Source organism: Camelus bactrianus, chromosome 15 (genome assembly GCF_048773025.1).
Source record: "Camelus bactrianus isolate YW-2024 breed Bactrian camel chromosome 15, ASM4877302v1, whole genome shotgun sequence".
Classification (NCBI taxonomy): domain Eukaryota; kingdom Metazoa; phylum Chordata; class Mammalia; order Artiodactyla; family Camelidae; genus Camelus; species Camelus bactrianus.
The window spans coordinates 16,365,966-16,384,771 of NC_133553.1; positions in this window are offsets into that span (position 1 = coordinate 16,365,966).

Consider the following 18,806-nt stretch of genomic DNA (forward strand, 5'->3'; position numbering starts at 1 on the left):
ATGGGTTCCTTTCTGTTGTAAGCTCAACGTGAATCTCCGCCTGCGTGACTGCAGGGCACCAGCGCCCTGGTGCACAGAACACTGCGATTCTGTGTAAGCACAACTCTGACCACTCACATTCACAGACGGAAAATACGACACACACGAGTCCCCTAACGTGATACAGGGAGTGCAGCCTCTCTCCATGGTTTGGTTTGCTATCCCGTGATCTCAGTGAACGAAGACCCTTGTTACGAGGACCTTCAGTTTATCAGAAGAGAAAAAAGGGCTGCATGTTAAGTGACAGAACAGAAGGACCCAAAACAAGCTTGTGCTAGGACTTGGGAAGGAAAGGAAATGATCGATTTGAAAGGAGAGAACCACCGAAGCTCCCTCGCACTTACTCTCGAGGGCAGCAGTCCAGCTGCCTTTGCGCGGAGCTCCTGGACCGCAGCTGAGTCAGAAGTCTGCGCCCTTAGGACACCAGCCTGCTCTCACTCTCTCACTGAGAACAGAAGCAATGTGTGCATGTGTCCACCACGCTACAGCTATTAAACAGAAAAGGATACGAACCACCCGACATCCAAAATGCATGTAATAAAGATTGTTCAGGTCTGGCTAAGTTTTCAGTTTATCGGAACGTGCATGCACTCATTGTTGCGGTCTCCAGACTGCACCCTGACGGATGGAAGAGGGACACGGCACCCACCAGGCATCGCTGATACCAGAGAAGCGGGACAGGGCTCCCGCCCTCCAGGGGTTCATTCCAGACAAAGAGACTTCAGTGCAAATGTTCACGGATGTTTGACAACAGGAAACAATGACCTCAGATGCTCCTACCTACTTCTGAATAAACACCGCCCGGGGGCCCTTGGAAAGTGAGAACAGTGCTCTTCCCGCCTTGTCTGTCTGACGAAATCCCACTCATTCCTCAAGGCACTGCTCAAACATCATTTGCTCTTGGAAGGTTGTCTGGACCCCTGAGTCAGAGCAAGCCCTCCCCTCTGGGTCTCACAGCCGGCCTTGTTTACGCCCCCCCACGGGGGAGCGGCTGCTTCACGGCGGGCTTTGCCGAGCTGCTGGCAACCCTGACTGTCCCTCTGGATCATAAAATCCTTGAGGGTAGAAACCAAGCTTTTAAAAGCTGGTGTGGTTCTCTAGTATACAGCACGGTAGGTACCATGTGCTTCGTAGGTACTCAGTGACCTTTTGTCGAAACGGATTTTGAAACGATCTCTGCAGTGAGGCAAATCTGAGTGAGAACCAGGCTCTGGCGCGTGCTAACCCTCTGACGTGCGATAAGTGACTTACCGTCGCGGAATCGAAGCTTCCTTAACTTTAAAATTGAATTTTGAATCCTTACTTTACTAGGTGCCATGAGGATTAAATGAGATCAACGAAGAAGAGCTGAGTGTGTAGTAGCTCCAAACCTTCTTACTTTTATTTGATATTTTTTTAAGCTTCAGCTTTATTGAGGTATTCATTGACATATAAAACTGCAAGATTTTCAAAGTGCGCGTCATGGTACGTGGACGTGTACACACACGTCATGAGAGGCGTCTCCCATCTAGTTAAGGACATATCCGGCAGCTCACGGATGTGTCTCTTTCAGGGGAGGGGACATTTAGGTTATTCTACTCTCTTAGCAAATTTCCACGATACACTGTGATGTTGTCCAGTACCACCAGCACATTGTACATTAGATCCTCAGACGCTACTCATCTTATAGCTGAAAGTTTGTGCCCTTTCACAACCTCTGTCTATGTCCCCAGCTCCCAGACCTGATAACCATGTTTCTATTCTCTTTCTGTGAGGCTGGCTTCAAAATGACATATATATATATATGTTAGTTTCTGCACATAAATGATGCCCTGCAGTATTTGTCTTTCCCTGTCTGGCTTACTTCACTGGGCATAATACCATCAAGTTCCAACCGTGTTGCTGCAAATGGCAGAATTCCCTTCTTTCTTGTGGCAGAATAATATTCCATTGGGTGTACGCATCTATAATATTATCCATTGTATGTATATATATTCATGTTTATCAATTCATCTGTTAGTGGACACTCAAGTTGTTTCTGTATCTTAGCTATAAATATATATTTATATATATATATATATATTTCTTTTCATATTCTTTTTCATTGTAGGCTATTACAAGGTAATGAATATAGTATTTTTCTTTTTCTTTACTCTCTCCCCAATATTGTACACTGCAGGAAGCTCTAAAAGTCAGTTGACACCATGAAGAAATCAAAGCAAGAGTCTTTTGAAGGGATTGCATTTTGATTTCTTGCTGGAAACTATTTTTCTTCTTTAATGCCAGGAAGGTCAGAAAGGGTTTAAGTGACCACAGGATAAATTTATCGGCCAGTTTTAAGGCATTACTTTTTCCATGGCCTCTGTGATTCCTGATCATGGTTATTGGTATAGTGGACAAAAATACAAAATTGCATTTCAAGGGTCAGCAGGGTCTACCTCTAGAATATTTGACTTCTTCATAGAGACAGTGATCTAAACCAAGTATGTGAATAGTCTTAACTTTAACAAGAAGAGAAGACTGGACTGGCAAACATGGTTTGAAAATTGAAACATGTCCCCATTGACTGATGAAATCTGTCCTTGATCACCAGTACTCAGTCTCTGCAGTCGTGGTCTTTTCTAGAGAGTTCAGCTGAAACCCTCTGATGATGTAAGCGTCGTGGGAGACAGGACACCCGCACACTGTTCCCACTGCTCTGACCCTCAGGCAGCACGAGGTCCGTCCACGGAGGCAGCACCCTCCAACCTACTGTTTGACCTCTCGGGATTTTGTTAACTCTGGGGTGTGAGGATGGTCCCAAGGGCTGGCTCACACCTCACAGTGAAGGACAGTGGAAGTAAAAGGGGGCTCTCACTGTCGGATTTAGTCTGTGACACCATCACGGAAGATGCTCTTCACAAAAATGTCCTCTCAAGGGGAGGTTTCGGGGGAACACAATTCCTCCATGCTTCAGTGCTAAAAATGATGTATTCTGAAAAATCATCTAGTTTGTTTTTACATGAAAGCCCCCAGGGTTCGGGCGAGGCTTCCCGTTTCCCTTTGCACTTGGCGACCTATGAACTTGAAGCCGGATATTTGGCCCCAGGGATCCTGAGCCTCGAGGGACACATCGGAGGGCTGCGCTGAATTACTGTTTTACTGGCTTTTTCTAACCTTGGTTTTCCTTTCTCTAGAATTCTTACATTTGATTTCACTCTGTTGCTTTATATCCATGTTTGTAAAGTGCCTGAGCGCCAGTTTGAAAAAACTGAAACATCAACGTGTCTTTCGCTGCAGCACCGGCCGCGGGTGGCGTGTGCCCCAGGGCCAGGGTTTAGCCAGGAGGTGGTGAGGGGGTGGCCGGAACAGGAACGGCCAGGCCTTCCTTAGGATACCTGGGTCAGACAGAGGATTTTGTCCCCATTTCAGGAGACAGTGGGTGTCTCTGAAAGGTTTTGAGCAAGGAAATGACAGGTCAGTGGTCTGGTCAACAACCCCATGTCCTGGGTCTGGGGCAGGTGGCTGGCGGGGCTCCCCAGACCTCCAGTGCACTCCACCCATCACCTGGGAGCTCATGAAAATGCGGCTTCCAATCTGATTAGATTCGATTCAATTTGATTCAGGGCCAAGGTGAGAGGTGAGATGGTGACCTGGAGAACCATTGGGGATGTTCCAGGACCCTCAGGCCACACTGCAGGGACTGAAGCAGTTCCCGAGCTGACGCAGCAAAGCGGATGGGGTGCTGATTTCTGAGGGCCTGCATTTCTAGGAAGCTTCCAGATGATGTCAGTTTTGTTGGTTGCGTACCAGGTTTTAGTAACAAGGGCTTGGCCTGAGCGAGGGGATCAGGCAGAGCATAAACCCTGGGAGGGAATGGGAGCACAGGGGCGGGGGAAGTGGTGAGTTCAGGACACCGTGCATCCTTGATAAATGGCCGACGGTGGCCAGGCCAGGTGTCTGTGCCCAGGGCCAGCGGGAGCCCCGGCAGGCAGCCAGCTCTGCCGTTCAGGGTCCCTCCCTGCGGCTCCTTCTGCAGCCAGCGGCACCAAGGCTCATGAAGCACCTGGCTCCCCTACACCTGCAACCGCAGCTCCTGCATCTGAACACCTGCCCAAGCCGGGCGCTGCTGTCTCCAGGCAGGAGGGTGGCACCGCGGTGGCCGGGGCTGCTGCAGAGGGATCGTCGCTCGGGGAGTCTGGGACGAGGCAGCAAAGCAGACGGAACAGCATACGGTGGCGACAGCAGCTTTCTAAAGGGAGTCTCCAGAGAGACGAGGCTCAGACTCGCTGTCTGGGGAGCGGCGAGTCCTTTCGGAGGCGGCGGGGCGCGGTCTGAAAGCAGCTGAGACGCAGAGCCATGGCCGCCGGTGGGGAGAAGGGCGCTCCCGTAGAGGGCACCGCCGCCGCCCCGGCGAGGCCGCAGACTGAGCAGGGGGCCGGGCCAGGGAAAGAGCGAAGGCTGGGGCAGAGTGTTCCTGGAATGAGCCGCTCCTGTAAGACACCCTGGCCTTCCTCTAAAACAAGCACCCTAACCGTCCAACTGAAATGTAATCTGTTTTCTTTACAAGAGAGAGAGAAAATGATTGTATTTGAGGTTTGTTTTTTTTTTAAAAAGATGTTAAAAGGCCAAGTTTTTCTCATTTCAATGAAAGTCTCACTTAGATGCTTTTATTTCCCTGTGTTCAATTAAGCCACCAAAATCCCTGTGACTTTTAAAGCCATTCATTCCAAAGTGAGTCATCCTGAGTGACATGAGGGATTATGAGCATAAATTCTATACTCAAGCAGTAACTCTCAGCAGTAGGCAACTTACACACAGCCGTGTGCACACGCTCCACGTTTGACCAGGGACAACTAGTTATCTTCATGTCCAGCACTATTTCCTGACACTAAGTAGAAAAATCTGTATATATTTTTGGACAAACATTGTTCACACATTAAATATGTCACAAATCCCATGGTGAGTTCACTTGAGATTTAATATTGCAGCTACGTACTGTCCTTTCCTACAAGCCATCAGGTCACCGTGCCCCTAGTTGAAGGACCTGCATTAGTCCTGGGAAAAAAAACGCCCAAGATTTAATGTCACATTAACACCAATACACTGGTGTTATTGATTCTTTAAAACGGTGTTCCTGTTTAACGAAGAAATTTCTCCACTGTCAGAGAAAGAGGTTTTGCTTTATCTTTTTGGGTGAGAGAGACAGCCAGTCAAAACGTTGAGATGAATGAATGGTGGATTTCAGGGTTAACCCAGAAGTGTACGTAGGGCTGAGTAGTGGGAGGAGGCCCACTTGGCGCCTTGCAAACTAGGTACGAAGTTGAAAGGTGGATCGGACGGTGCTGGACGTGGTGCGCCTCCAGTGACTTCAGAGACAGAAGAGTCCCTGACCTCGGCCCCACCCAGCCCTTCTCCACCGTCCCGGCTCGGGGACTCTCTGGGATGACTCTGCAGGCTCCTACTCAGAGGTCTCTGTTTAAAACGTCAGGAGAAAGCAAACGGCCTAACAGCACGCGGGAAAGTGCACCGAAGCAAAACGTACACGGGCAAATTATCAGTATGTTCACACTCGGGTTTTTTGTTTTCATTTTTGTTTTTATATCACTTGTTCAAAAGTTGGCCTGATGCACCCGGATGCACTGAGAAATCTGTCCAACTTTTTTAAAAACAACTGAATTAAGATCTAACTTATATACACACGGGTCTCCTAACACGGGTCTTAACCCTCCTGTAGTCCATTTGAAAACATACACACGAATACATGCTGATTCTATGCCCTAGTGTAATAAGGGTCCTTTGACAATGGAGGAAAAGAATACTCCCCATGCTCTATACCATGTTCTGTTTTATGATTGTCACAAGCAGTTGTCACCTTGGTCTGGAGACAAATCTGGAGACAGACGAGGAAGATTTTATCACTCCCATTCTGTGGATACGGAGAGTCTCAAGGCAAGTATTTGACGATGACCTTCCCAGGGTCAATCTCCGGCAAAACGTAGTGACAGGTGAGAACGCTACTTTGATTCCAGTATGTTTCTGTCGCTTCTCTGTGATTCTTGGACTCAGCCTTTTGGGAGAAACGTTCAGGATAAACAGCGCCTGGAGTTGCACCATGTTTTCTGGACTTCAGGGTCTGCGTCTTTCAGACAGACTGCACTGTGCACTCTCCTTAACCGCTGTATCTCCAGAAGGGAAGGGACACCAAGCATAGTCTCCTTCAAAAGGAGTGAATCTCTTTGCCTCATCACAGTGGAAAACACCCCGAAGTGATTCTTAGAAGAAAGTTATTATCCAACAGTGTCTGCACGGCATTTCTTTCTAACAGCCATCCCCCTGCTTAACACAGGGCACTGAAATCCTATGTGTGTATGGGTTCCCTGTCCCCCCCGGCGACCCCAGGACCGGGAGCTTCCCTTTATATTCCAGCCTCAAATCAATGTCTGGCACATTACAGGTGCTCACTAAATAAATGTTCAGCTGAAGTAGAAAGTGTATTCTTCATTAGTGATCTCAACGTGGTGGCCGGGACAGATACTTAGTAAATAGTTATTAAGTATACACATATGGGACAGTAATTATAGGATATTGACACTCCGTAATGGAAAATACTGAGACAAAAAGTGATCTGAAATGATTTTTTGTAATACATCAGACAGGTAAATGGTCCCTTTTACTTGTTTAATATGGAATACGCATCCTGTAGCCAAAGTAACTTGGACTCTTAAACAGATAAGAGCTTTGATCAGAGTGACTTCAGCACATACTGAGTCATTCCAAACATGACTGTCTCTTAACGGAATTGTACAAATCAGTAAGGACCCTGTCTTTTAAGCACGAGCTGTAATTTCACCACAATGGACACAACCAGGTGTTCTCCAGGTGTGAAATATACAACAGTTCACCTGTAGCCAGATTGAGCATCTGATGGAAAGTCCTGAGCTTCATTTTGGTCTTCACGTGGTCCCATGTTTCATGGACAGGACCAAAAAAAAACCACAGCCAATCAAGATTCCTGATCGAGTTGTCTGGAAATGCTTTTTCCAACAGGACTCTATCAGCTTCCATGTCGGTGAAAAGGAGAGAACCGTTACCTTTCTGAGAGCGAGGTGCTTGCTGTGTCGTTTGGCATCATGGACCCTGAATGACAACATTAATCGTCATCAAGGTGTGCTTCAGTTTCCTGTATCACTTACTGATGATCTCCTATTTACTGTCAACTCCTAATACTGCTGAAATTGCAGAACTTTATAAACAGCTCGAGCAACAGGGAGGGTAGCTGGCCTGGCTTAAGTGTGCCCATTGCAGGTGAACTTCAGCCCTGCCTGGCTATTCCCTGCTGGACTCAACATCCACCCCTGCTGCTCCCAGCTTGACAAGGTCCCTGCAGCTTTGCAGCAATGCCTACTGGAGTCCATGCTTTTGAAATTCAGTATCTTAATTTCAGCGAGGCCCCTAACCTATTAAGAAAACTTTGTCTAAATGATGCCACTGAGATGGGTTTACATTTTGCTCTCTTTGTTTTCCATGTCTTCTGTCTGAGAATATTTAGACAAAGACCACCTACATTATGCACACAAAATCATTACATCCCCAGAGGGTGGGATTGCCTTCTTTGCCGGATGCCGCTTCAATTTCCAAAGTGTCTTGGCCCATCTTTGTAAAAATGCTGTATAATCATTCATGAGCTTCATGAAGGGCTTCTCAACCTCCTGTTAGCCTCAGAGACAGGTGGGAGGTACTGAGTCATTTTCTCAAGGAGGGAACTGAGGCTCAGATGAGGGAAGTGCACCGATGTAGGAACTGGAGATTCTAAGCCACAAAGTCAGACCTTCAGATTCCAAATTGTGTGTGCTACATACCACGCAGCGCACACTCGGCGTGCATCGGTGCGCGTGGAAACCTGCCTATGATGATGTGTGTCACACCCGGAGAAGCAGTGTCTGGTCTAAGTACTGCAAGACATTCCTCATTCAAAATGTTCCATCAGTGGTTCGAACCAGCCGATAAAGAAGAGTGTTGTAAGAGGGAAAACGTAGTCTGCTTCTTTCTTAAATGGGCAATCTGGATACCATACATTGTCTTTGGATTTGAGACGGGCCCTTCTGTGTGTGTTTCTGGGGGAGGGGCAGTTTGCATGACTCTCATATTTCACTTCTGGAAAATATGGTCAAATTTAGATTGATTGATGTCGGTGGAGTAGGCGTTTTTATGTCGATCATGTACTTGGTCTTGAATATGTAACGCAGAACAGCTAACCGTTTCCGTACAGGGTGTGATCGGATTCCGTGGCATTGCTGTAATTAGCATGAACACAATAAACAAGCCACAGCTGAGGTAGCTGGGCAAGTAAATGCATGACCAGGAAACACTATAAATATCTTTCCTTTCATGCCTCACATCCTATTCTTCACTGCCAGAACCAAAAATACACACACCAGTATCTCATTCATGCTGCCGTGTATTTGTCCGGAAGACTATTAAATATCCCCTTGCTCTCTGCTTTCAAGAGGGTAGACAGAATCACGTCCCATCTGTGATGGGAACGAAAAAGCTAAGTCCCGGGAAACATACTAAACACGCCGGACGAACTATGTCACTCCTCCAGGAAATGGAATGAGAAATCTGAAGGAAACGACACAGAGCTATTTTCAAACTGTGGCATGATCACCATCACCTCCGTAAGTTAAACATTCCAGCCTGAATCCGATCAGTGGCCCCCGTGCTCACTGGCTCCAGGGGGCTCAGTGTGGGAGAGGGTGATGGGCACTAGGAAGCCCTACTTCACTCAGACTTATGTATAGACTCACCCTGGACACGCCCACCACCCCTGTCTAGCACGTTGCAATCTGTAGACATGTGTGGACCTTTACAGTTTGCAGGGGTCCCTAAGAATCAAAATCTGCCTGAAAAAGTCATCCTTAGGGGAAGAGAGCCGAGAAGCTGGAGTTCTGCTGGAAAATGGAAAGAAAGAATGTATTCAAACACAGTGCCTCGATTTTCCTCTATGCTCACCTCTGTAGTTCATGCAAGAGGGAAAAAAATAAAACGAGAGAGTGAATTCATTAACATATTGGTGAGATATTGACAGCAGCAGACTGCATGGATGGGAAAATGGCAGACAAGTTCAAGGTGAACAGTCATTGGAACAGCAGGTGTGGTGACCTGGGCTGCGAGCAGGGTCCCCACGGGAGGCGGAAGCAGAACCATGAGCGAGATAAGGGGGACCGTGTGCCCGCTGTGTTGCCCTTGGCTTTTCTGTTTCCTTCTGCTGCCACCCTCTCGAAGCCACCGTGACCTCTGGGCTTCCTTCCTCGCTTAGCTCTTCGTTCATTGAAGCACACACGTGGAACCCCGCTATGCGGCCGGCCGGCACCGTGTTAACTTCAGGCAGCACGCAAGGGGAAACGAAGGCACTGACTTTTAAGGGACTTGTGGTCAAATAGGGAGGGCTTCTCCCTCAGCCATGGTGTTGCTCTGATCGTTCTGCCTAGTTACAGGCCCCACGACAGTGACAACACTTCTACACTGAAATTCGTCTGAATTTCTTGTATTTGTCAGCTGTTCCTGTCTCCAAAATACACCAGGGAAACTGGGTAGAGGGACGTCACTGTAGAGCAGCGTCTTAGCACTGAAATGAGTCTATAAATAATGCGAGGGCTTTCCTCTGTCTCCGCCGTGTCCTCTACAGGCAGCCTGAGTGGGACCAGTCAGTAGGCTTTTCCTGTCCTAACACAACCCATTGTAACCGGGGGAGACTGCGGTGTGAATGCGATAAACGTCGTCGTTAAAAGCGCGAGATGCTGCACACACAGCAGCGGTGAAGCAACAGCTGGACCGAGAGCAGGGACAGTGCCGTGTCGGCTCATGGTCAAGAAATACGATTAAACCGTGTCGTGTGTGGGCCCACCCAAGGCTCTGTGCCTCAATGACACTTTCTTCCTGTGGTAGGAAAGTCACCACCTGTACAGCACAGCTTACAGTTCCAAAATGACAAGTTATTTACGTTAATTCCCTATGGGAACCCTCTTACACGGCTGGTGGGAATGTAAATTGGTGCAGCCACTGTGGGAAACAGTATGGAGGTTTCTTATAAAACTAAAAACAGACTTAACATATGATCCAGCAATCCCACTTCTGGACATATATCTGGAGGGAACTCTAATTCAAAAAGTTACTTGTACCCCAATGTTTATAGTGGCACTTTTTACAATGGCCAAGACATGGAAGCAACCTAAATGTCCGTGGACAGATGAATGGATAAAGAAGATGTGGTATATTTACAATGGAATACTACTCAGCCATAAAAAATAATGAAATAATCCCATTTGCAGCAACATGCATGGACCTAGAGATTATCATACTAATGAAGTAAGTCAGACAGAGAAAGACAAATATCATATGATATCATTTATATATGGAATCTAAAAATGATACAAATTAACTATTTACCAACCAGAAAAAGACTCACAGACATAGAAAATAAACTCATGTTTACCAAAAGGGAAAGGGGAAGGGAGGGATAAATTAGAAGGTTGATATTAACTGATACACACTACTATATACAAAATAGATAAACAACAAAATCCTACTGTACAGCACAGGGAACATATTCAATATCTTGCAACAACCAATAATGAAAAATAACATATGTGTATGTATAACTGAATTTTTATGCTGTGCATCAGAAACTAACGCAGCACTGTAAATCAGACACATTTCAATTAAAAAAATAAAATATCCGCTTTGGTTTGAATATGATGTTAAACAGTACGTTTTCACTTGTGGGAGAGTGTTTTCTGTGACCCCAAGGCTCACAGAGACAGCACAGCACCTGTATATTTGGAGGCTGTGACCACAAGACAGAGCAGTCAGAGTCCTGCTGGTGGTGGGACTGCACCTCCCCTCACCCACTTCCGCCATTGACTTGTTGCCTGTCAAAGCGAAGGCTAGAAATTCACTAAAGGGGAAAACATTATTTCACGAGAACACCTAAGAGGCCCGAATTAAAAAAAAAATCACGCCGCGGGGGAAATGGCGCTGACAGCCGTGCTCCGTGCAGCGTTGCTGCAGGCCTTCCGTCTGTAAGACACGCCATCCCGTGAAGCACCACAAAGCGAGGGCTGCCTGTGCGTGTGGCCGTTACACACAGGAAGGACAAACAGTTGATTCCAGAAAAGTACTGGAGCCACGGTGAAATGAACATATTTAAAATCGAATGAATCTCTAGATGCCAGAAGTCTGACTTAAGAAAACCAAACCAAAATAATGTCCCCTGGTGCTTGGTTTCTGTCAGAATGATGAGCTGAGTTGTGTGAAAACGCTGCAGTGATTGGAGGCAGGCAGAACCTTGGATGCCACCTGGTCTGAACGTTTCCTGCCCGTGAGGAGACCAGCTCCCAAACTGGGCCCCGCCGGCCCGGAGCCCTCACAGCTCACTGACGACAGCCAGCGGGAGAGCCGGTCCTTCTGACCCGGGACGCAGCCTCCCTCCGCACAGGGGTATCTCCCAGGGCAGCAGACACCAGGGTCCGCTTGCTGCCCCGTCCCCCCGCCCCCGCCAGGAGATGCCCTTTTAATTCTGCCTTTGGCACAGCAGCGAGCAGCTGCTCTAACGGGGACCACAGAAAGGCAGATTGAGGAATGCCCTCTTCCAACAGAAGGTTGGCTTTGTCCTGCTCCAGCTCATGTTCGTGCTCTGAGTGTCTAGAATGTGATCATCAATTTGTGCTGCACATGAATACCACGGTGACAGACCATGGGGATGACACGAATGACATAACGTGTAAGGGAAAAAAAGGAAACTTAGCGATACTGAAGGGGAAAAAAATGAGAGAGAGAGAGAAAAACAGAAACACAGAGAGAGTGAGACTGAGCAAGGGCCAGAAAACAGTGGCGGACACCAGAGTTCAGGAGTCAGTTAAGGAGAGATTCAGCCGATGACAGGGTTCACGAGAGGAAGCAGGGCTTCAGCCCAGGCCGCGGCTGGGCAGCTTGGCCAGAAAGGTCATTCCGAGGACTCTGTCTCATCACAGCCGGGAGGCACCTCCCTCCTGCCGCTGAAGCAGCCCCATCCCTGAAATCCACAGGACGCTCATGGGCAAGACACTCACTCCTTCTCTGGTGGCCCCCTTGGGGGACGTCATCAAAAGTACACGACACATCCATGCCTCTGGATGTGGATGTCTTCTCTAAGCAGAGTTAAGACCCGCCAACCAGGATAGTAGCCACGCGTGAAGAGATCAGATTTGGTGGATTTTAACATCGCACTTTAAAAATAGTCTATCCATCCTCCCCCTTTTTTTTTTAAATTCACTTAACTTTTTAATTAGTTATTTCGGTCGGGGAGATAATTAGGTTTATTTGTTTATTTTAGTGGAGGTACTGGGGATTGAACCCAGGACCTCCTGCACATGCTTTTACCACTGAGCTCTATACTCCTCCTTTATCCTTTCCTTTTTATTTCACACTCCTTTAAACACACACACACACACACACACACACACACCCCACCAAAACCATGCATGTTGTCTTCTTCAGTGCATAAGACAAGGATGCTGATACAGAAAGGGGTGCAGTCTGTCTCTAGGGGGACAGGCTTCTCAGCCCAGGAAGGGTGGACAACTGTCCTCTCTCCTTCCCTTACAGGCTGCAAGTCCAGGAAGTGCACTCAGGCATTTTTGTAGAGCTTCTGTTCTTCCTCTTTTGTTCTGATGGTAAAGGATTAGCATAATTGTGCAGGAGCGGCTCCCCACCTCCCCCCCGCCCCGCCCTGTCCTTTTCCTGGAGCAGCAGAGCACGGGAGCAGTTGGTGTAACAGGGCAGCTTTGTTGACACTAAAAATATGTGCTTTTAGGAAACAGCTATTCACCTTCTTTAGATGTAAAAATAATCCCTGGGGTGCCCAGGTGAATGCCTTTTCCAGAGCAGGGTCTCAAAAAAAAAATAAAACAAAATAAAGGAAAGAAAGTTGAGTAATATATTTTCTTAAATAAAGTTCGTTTAAATTACAAAAGAAATCAAGTTCTAGCAAGTGCCTTGTTGAGAAGACCAGTGTGGACTTATGACAGTGCTTTACCTGGAGCCACAAACATCCCTTCCGCAGCTGGCTTCACTTGTATTTCTGCCTAGTGCACGTGCGCCGGGTCATATGTCAAATGCCCTTCGTGTGGCGGTCGTGGTCCGAGCAGATTTGGAAGCCAGTGCCCTGCGCTGGCTGCCCCAGAGCTCCTCTGTGTTTTTGTTTGCGGTGAAACAGGTGAAAGAGAAAACGCACGTGCCTTGCTTGAATTGCCAGGGGGAGCTGGTTCTGTTCAAGGGTGAAGAGCTTCAAAGAACATGAACTTGGAGAGCCCTGTGTCCACTTTTCACGCCGGAAGGAAGAGTCTGGTTGCAGTGTGGGGGCAGGGAGGCCAGTGGCTTGGTGTCTGTGATAAAATTCTGCTAGACTACTGGGTGGAGTCGACATGCACGCAGCGACGGTAGAAATGGGCAGAAGGGAATGGGTTCAGGAGTGATTTGGGAGAAGAGCTGCCTGAGCTTACTGGGTTATGCGAACAAATGCGAAAACTCATTCATTCAGTAGGCGTTTACAGAATAGCCACTCTGTGCCAGGGACTACTTTAGAAGCATTGGAGAGTAAATGATTAAAACAATAACAATAGTAACACTGGCGGGCATCTCATAAAGCACTCTTATCAGACACTTGTGTTTGCTCACACAACAGTTCTATAAGGTAGTCACTACCATCCCATTTTATACATGAGAAAACTGAGGCACCAGGGGGGTTAAGTAACTTACTTGAAAAACACTGTCAAGTGAATGAGAAGACAAGCCACAGACTAGGGGAAAATCTCTGCAAAAGACACATCTGATAAAGGACTGTTGTCCAAAATGTACAGAGAATTCTTAAAACTGAGCAATAAGAAAATGAACAACCTGTTTCAAAAAGGGGCACAAGACATGAACAGACACCTCATCAAAGAAGATATACAGACAGCATGTAAGCACATGAGAGGATGCGCCACAGCAAATGTCATCAGGGAAATGCAGGTTAAAACAACACGGGGATGCCAGCACACCCCTAGCAGAACGGCTAAAATCCCAAATACCGACACCACCAAATGCTGATGAGCACGTGGTCCAACAGGAACTCTCACGCATTGCTCGTGGGAGTGCAAAATGGTACAGTCACTTTGGAAGGCAGTTTGACAATTTTTTCCCAAATTAAACATATTCTTACTAGATGATCCAGCAATCATAATTCTCGGCATTTGCCCAAAAGAATCAAAAACTTACAACTACATAAACACCTCCCTGTGAATATTTATAGCAGCTTTATTCATAATTGCCAAAACTTGGAAGCAGCCAAAATGTCCTTGAGAAGGTGAATGGATAAATACACTGCGGTACATCCATACAATGGAATAATATTCACTGCTGAAAAGGAATGAGCTATCAAGCCATGAAAAGATATGGAGGAACTTTATATGCATGCGACCAAGTGAAAGAAGCCAGTCTGAAAAGGCTACACACTCTGTGATTCCAAGTATGAGACATTCTAGAAAAATAAAAACTATAGAGACACTAAAAAAGGCAGTGGGATGATTTTTAGAGGGGAGCATGAAGGATATATTTAGGGCACTGAAACTACTCTGCATGAAATGATAATTATGGATACATGTCATTGCCCATTTGTCAAAACCTAGAGAATGCACAGCACCAAGGGTGAGCCCAGATGTACACTACGGAACATGGGTGATAACAAGGTATCAGTGTAAGTTCATCACTTTTAACAAATGTACCATCTGGTGGGGATGCTGATGAAGAGGAAGGCTGTGCCTGAGTGGGGACCGTGGGCACAGGGTAATTCTCTGTACTTCCCACTGAGTTTTGCTGAGTTTGCTAAAACTACTCTTAAAAATAGTCTGTCTTTTAAAAAAAAAGAACACATAGCTCATATGATTAATGTAATAAGACAGGACATTCATTTCAGAGGCAGTTTGTGTAATTATTTTCTTCCTATTAAATAAAAATCAAGGGCTGCATGATGATATCCACCAGTAAGAGGAAGGCCACCAGATACAGAAATCTCAGTCCAAGGCAGAACGTTCCAAGTCTCAGCTCTCAACCCGGTGGTTTTAACTTCGGCAGCACTTCTTTAATAGGTGAACTCAGTGGGCTTTAGCCAACATTGTTTAAAGAAATGGAATAGACAATGGCCTGAATTGTGCTTCACAAGGAGACCTGCTGATTTGTGACTCTTTGGTTCCTGCAGGGTGTGTACTGGCCATGATATAAAATTGTGTTTCATCATTTCAGAGTCCCTGCCCTATGCCCTCCGCCTCCATGGTGCGTTCTCTCCGGCTGGGAGAGTCAGAGCATCAACAAGCAAGAATATAGCAAGATTACCTCAGCTACTGCCGTGTGACGGGCCAGCAGGGGACTGACGGTCATGGCAGCCTGTTTGTGGCGGGGAGGGGTGTCACACCTAAGGTCGAGCCCAGTGAATGGCTCCAAACACAAAGATTGGGTGGAAGGAAAGTTCCAGGTGTGCAGAATAAATACAAAAAACCCGGAAGCATGCCAAGAAGAATGGAGGAAGATTGGGATCTGGAGAGTCAGGCAGGAGTCAGATCACGGTGACCTTGTGAAATCCTTTGAGACAAAAATATTCACCCTAAGACGACCTCAGTGTTTTAGTCTATGTGTGTGTAATGATTCTGAGATGCTGTCCACAGTCTATTTTAATGAACATGTATGTTGTGGTATGTTTCACAGTTAGGAAATAAATGAAGAGCAGCAGTGAGCAATTGTGTGTGTGTGTGTGTGTGTGTGTGTGTGTGTGTGTGTGTGTGTGTGTGTGTGTGTGCCTGGAAGGTAGGTTGAGTTCAACGTGCACTTATTACCTCATCTAAGGGACATGCAAGGGGAATGTTCCGTAGACAGAAGATATTCAGACCCTAACTCAGGACAGGTCTGATGGAGCTGAACACAGAGGAGCAAAGGACAGCAGGTCCCGGAGAAGAAAGGGAAGGGGCCCCCCTGCCCAGCATCCTTTCAGCAGCAGAGACATGCTTGGAGTCAGAACACTTCTAAAAATGGCGTATTCCATTCAGTGAGTCGGATATTATCCCGGTGATATTTTTAGTGTATTATTTACTTAGCAAAAGTTTCTTCTTCAAAAGAAAAAAGAACATTTCATATTTGTTTTAACTGTGTTTTCATAATTTTGAGAGATTTTGTAGAATACCTTATGCTCTTATATAACAGTCTTTATAAATAGATATATATTTTTAATGGAGGTACTGGGCACTGAATCCAGGACCTCGTATATGCTAAGCAGGCACTCTACCTCTGAGCTAGACCCCCCATAAATGTTTTTTTGTAAAGATGTAATTGTAAAAAGACAACAATCATCATAAAATTGTCATGTGTAGCTCTGATAATCAAAAGCAAATCTTAAGATTCTGAACATTAATTATATATCCAACAATGTCTATTGTTAGTAATAAAATTGCATATATTACTTATAAACGATTACATGAATGGATATACACACAAATATGATGTGGATACTGGCTATAAATAGGTGACCGGTGGGTCTAATCCTGATTCAGTGGTTTAAAAAATAGCAGATACATTTCCATTTTACCAAATTAGACCTCCAAGAGGTGTACTGAGAAGCCCTAAGATTCTTTTAAATACTTGGTTACCGCTGATGTTCCAAACATCTGGTTTTCATGAGCAGAGACTGTTCCCATAAGAAACCTACAGATCTCAAAAACGTTCCCATTTCTTTTTAAAAAAGGTTATATTTATTTAAAAATGTTCCTTAGGGACCCAAAAGAAAAAAATAGAGAGGAGTTATTTAGGTTTTTTTTTTTTTTTTTGCTTTTCCTCACTTCTAGTCCTAACTAAATTAGCTAACATTTAATATGAGGGGTGGACCCATGTTAAAAAATAGCAATCTAGCTAATCCCTTCTGAAAACTCTTACCTTGCCTGTGGCAGAGGGAGAAATCTGCTCAACCACATTCCTGAGCACCCCGGCAAGGCCGGCTTCAGCCTTCCAGTCTCCGCTGTTTATTAAAGACTCATCGACTCCCAGGGCTGACCCGCTCACCCTCACCACTTCCATTCAGCCCAGACTAATAAACACCCCCTGCCTCCAGCTTTCCCGTCCCCAGCAAATGGCCCATTTTTCTTAGAACACAAAGTACATTTCTCATGTGAAAGAACAAATTTTACCTTATTATTTCCTCTAAGAAGATTGCAACACTATGGGCAGAAAGCCCATGATTTTTCAGTCCTACTGTACGCACGTATTGCTCATTCTAAAGTTAAACCTAATAAAAAATAAAGTTGAAAAAAAAAAGATGCTTTAAGTAGAATGTGAATGTGGCTTCCTTATGTATTCCAAAGAATAGATTTTAGGACTCTCTGCAACAAAGGCCAAGAGAAAAAGGAAAATAAAGGATCTTAATGTTTTTGCATAAAATATTAAATAAATGAATAGTTAAATCTGATTTTTGCTCTAGAGTGAAGAAGGCACATTATACTGAATTTGCCAGATTTTCAAATGCATTTTCTCTTTCAGAGCCTAAGATGCTTAGGTGCCTTTGTGGTTTGCAGGAAAATACTGCAACTGAGCTAAATTATCTCAAGCCCTCTAGCTAGAGTGTGGATGTATCGTGTGTTGGGGTGTAGAGAGGTGTAGGGTCACCACCCAGTCCAGCCCCCACCCCGTGGTGTTCCCAGTAGCTGGAATAGCCGGGAAATGTGTGAGGAGAGAGAAAAAAACAAGATGCAGTTTTTGCCTTGCAGGAGTGAAGATGAATTTTCAACACACTGCCTTGGGTTTTATACCTCTCCAGACTTAAAGTTAGCCCATCAAAGAATGACTGTAAATTATTTTGATTCCTTTGGCTCTTAAAAATAAACTGCCAGCATTATTAGCCTGAATACAACAAGTACTGGATACGGTGTTTTTCTTTAGGATGCACATAGGTGGGGGGGGGGGGGCTTGGGCGATGGTGATAATTAAAAAAAAAATGATCTGTGAAAACATGGTTCCATTTTACGTTATTAAAGACGTCAGAAAAGCGGCAAAGCTTAGGTAACGAAGTAGTTTTTTTTTCCTCCCAGCAGAGAAGGCACCTGAAAGGACGCAGGTTTGGTTATTTTTCCTAGTCCTAAGCAGCTGACTTCTCTGGTGAAATCCTCTGGGCAGTATCTCAGGAACTATTCAAAGTTGCCAGCTCCCCGACACTGGAGGGTGTGAAGACGGCGATGACGACCGAGAAGGAATAGGATGCGGCGGTTTTCTCTTAATTAATCCCCAGAATAGCCGTAGATGGGAAACAGGGACCGAATACACACAAAGGAAAACGGGTTTGGCAGTAGCAGAGCAAGATCGACGGGGCACGGGCTGCTGGACCTCAGCTAGCCTGCTCACGGTGTCCACGTCCCACGCGCGGTCCGTCCCACCTTGCCCCTGACACAGGCAATATTTCGACCTGAAACTTGAGGTGCTCCTTGTTTTCTCTTCGGTCGACGTTGTTCAGCTAAAATAGCGAGTGACCCAGAAGGAGTGCCAGCTCCTTGACGAGGCTGCTCTGGAGGGCGCTGGTGACCGAGATGGGGGAGGGGACAAAGAGGACGAGGAGGACTGGGAAGGAGTGGGGGAGCTGGGGGGAGGGGACCGGGAGAGAGGCGGGAGAGGAGGGGGGCAAGTGACGCAGGGGCGGGGCTATGCCGCAGCTCTCTGGTCCCGGACCCGGTTTAGATCCAGCCTGGGGAGTGGCCAGA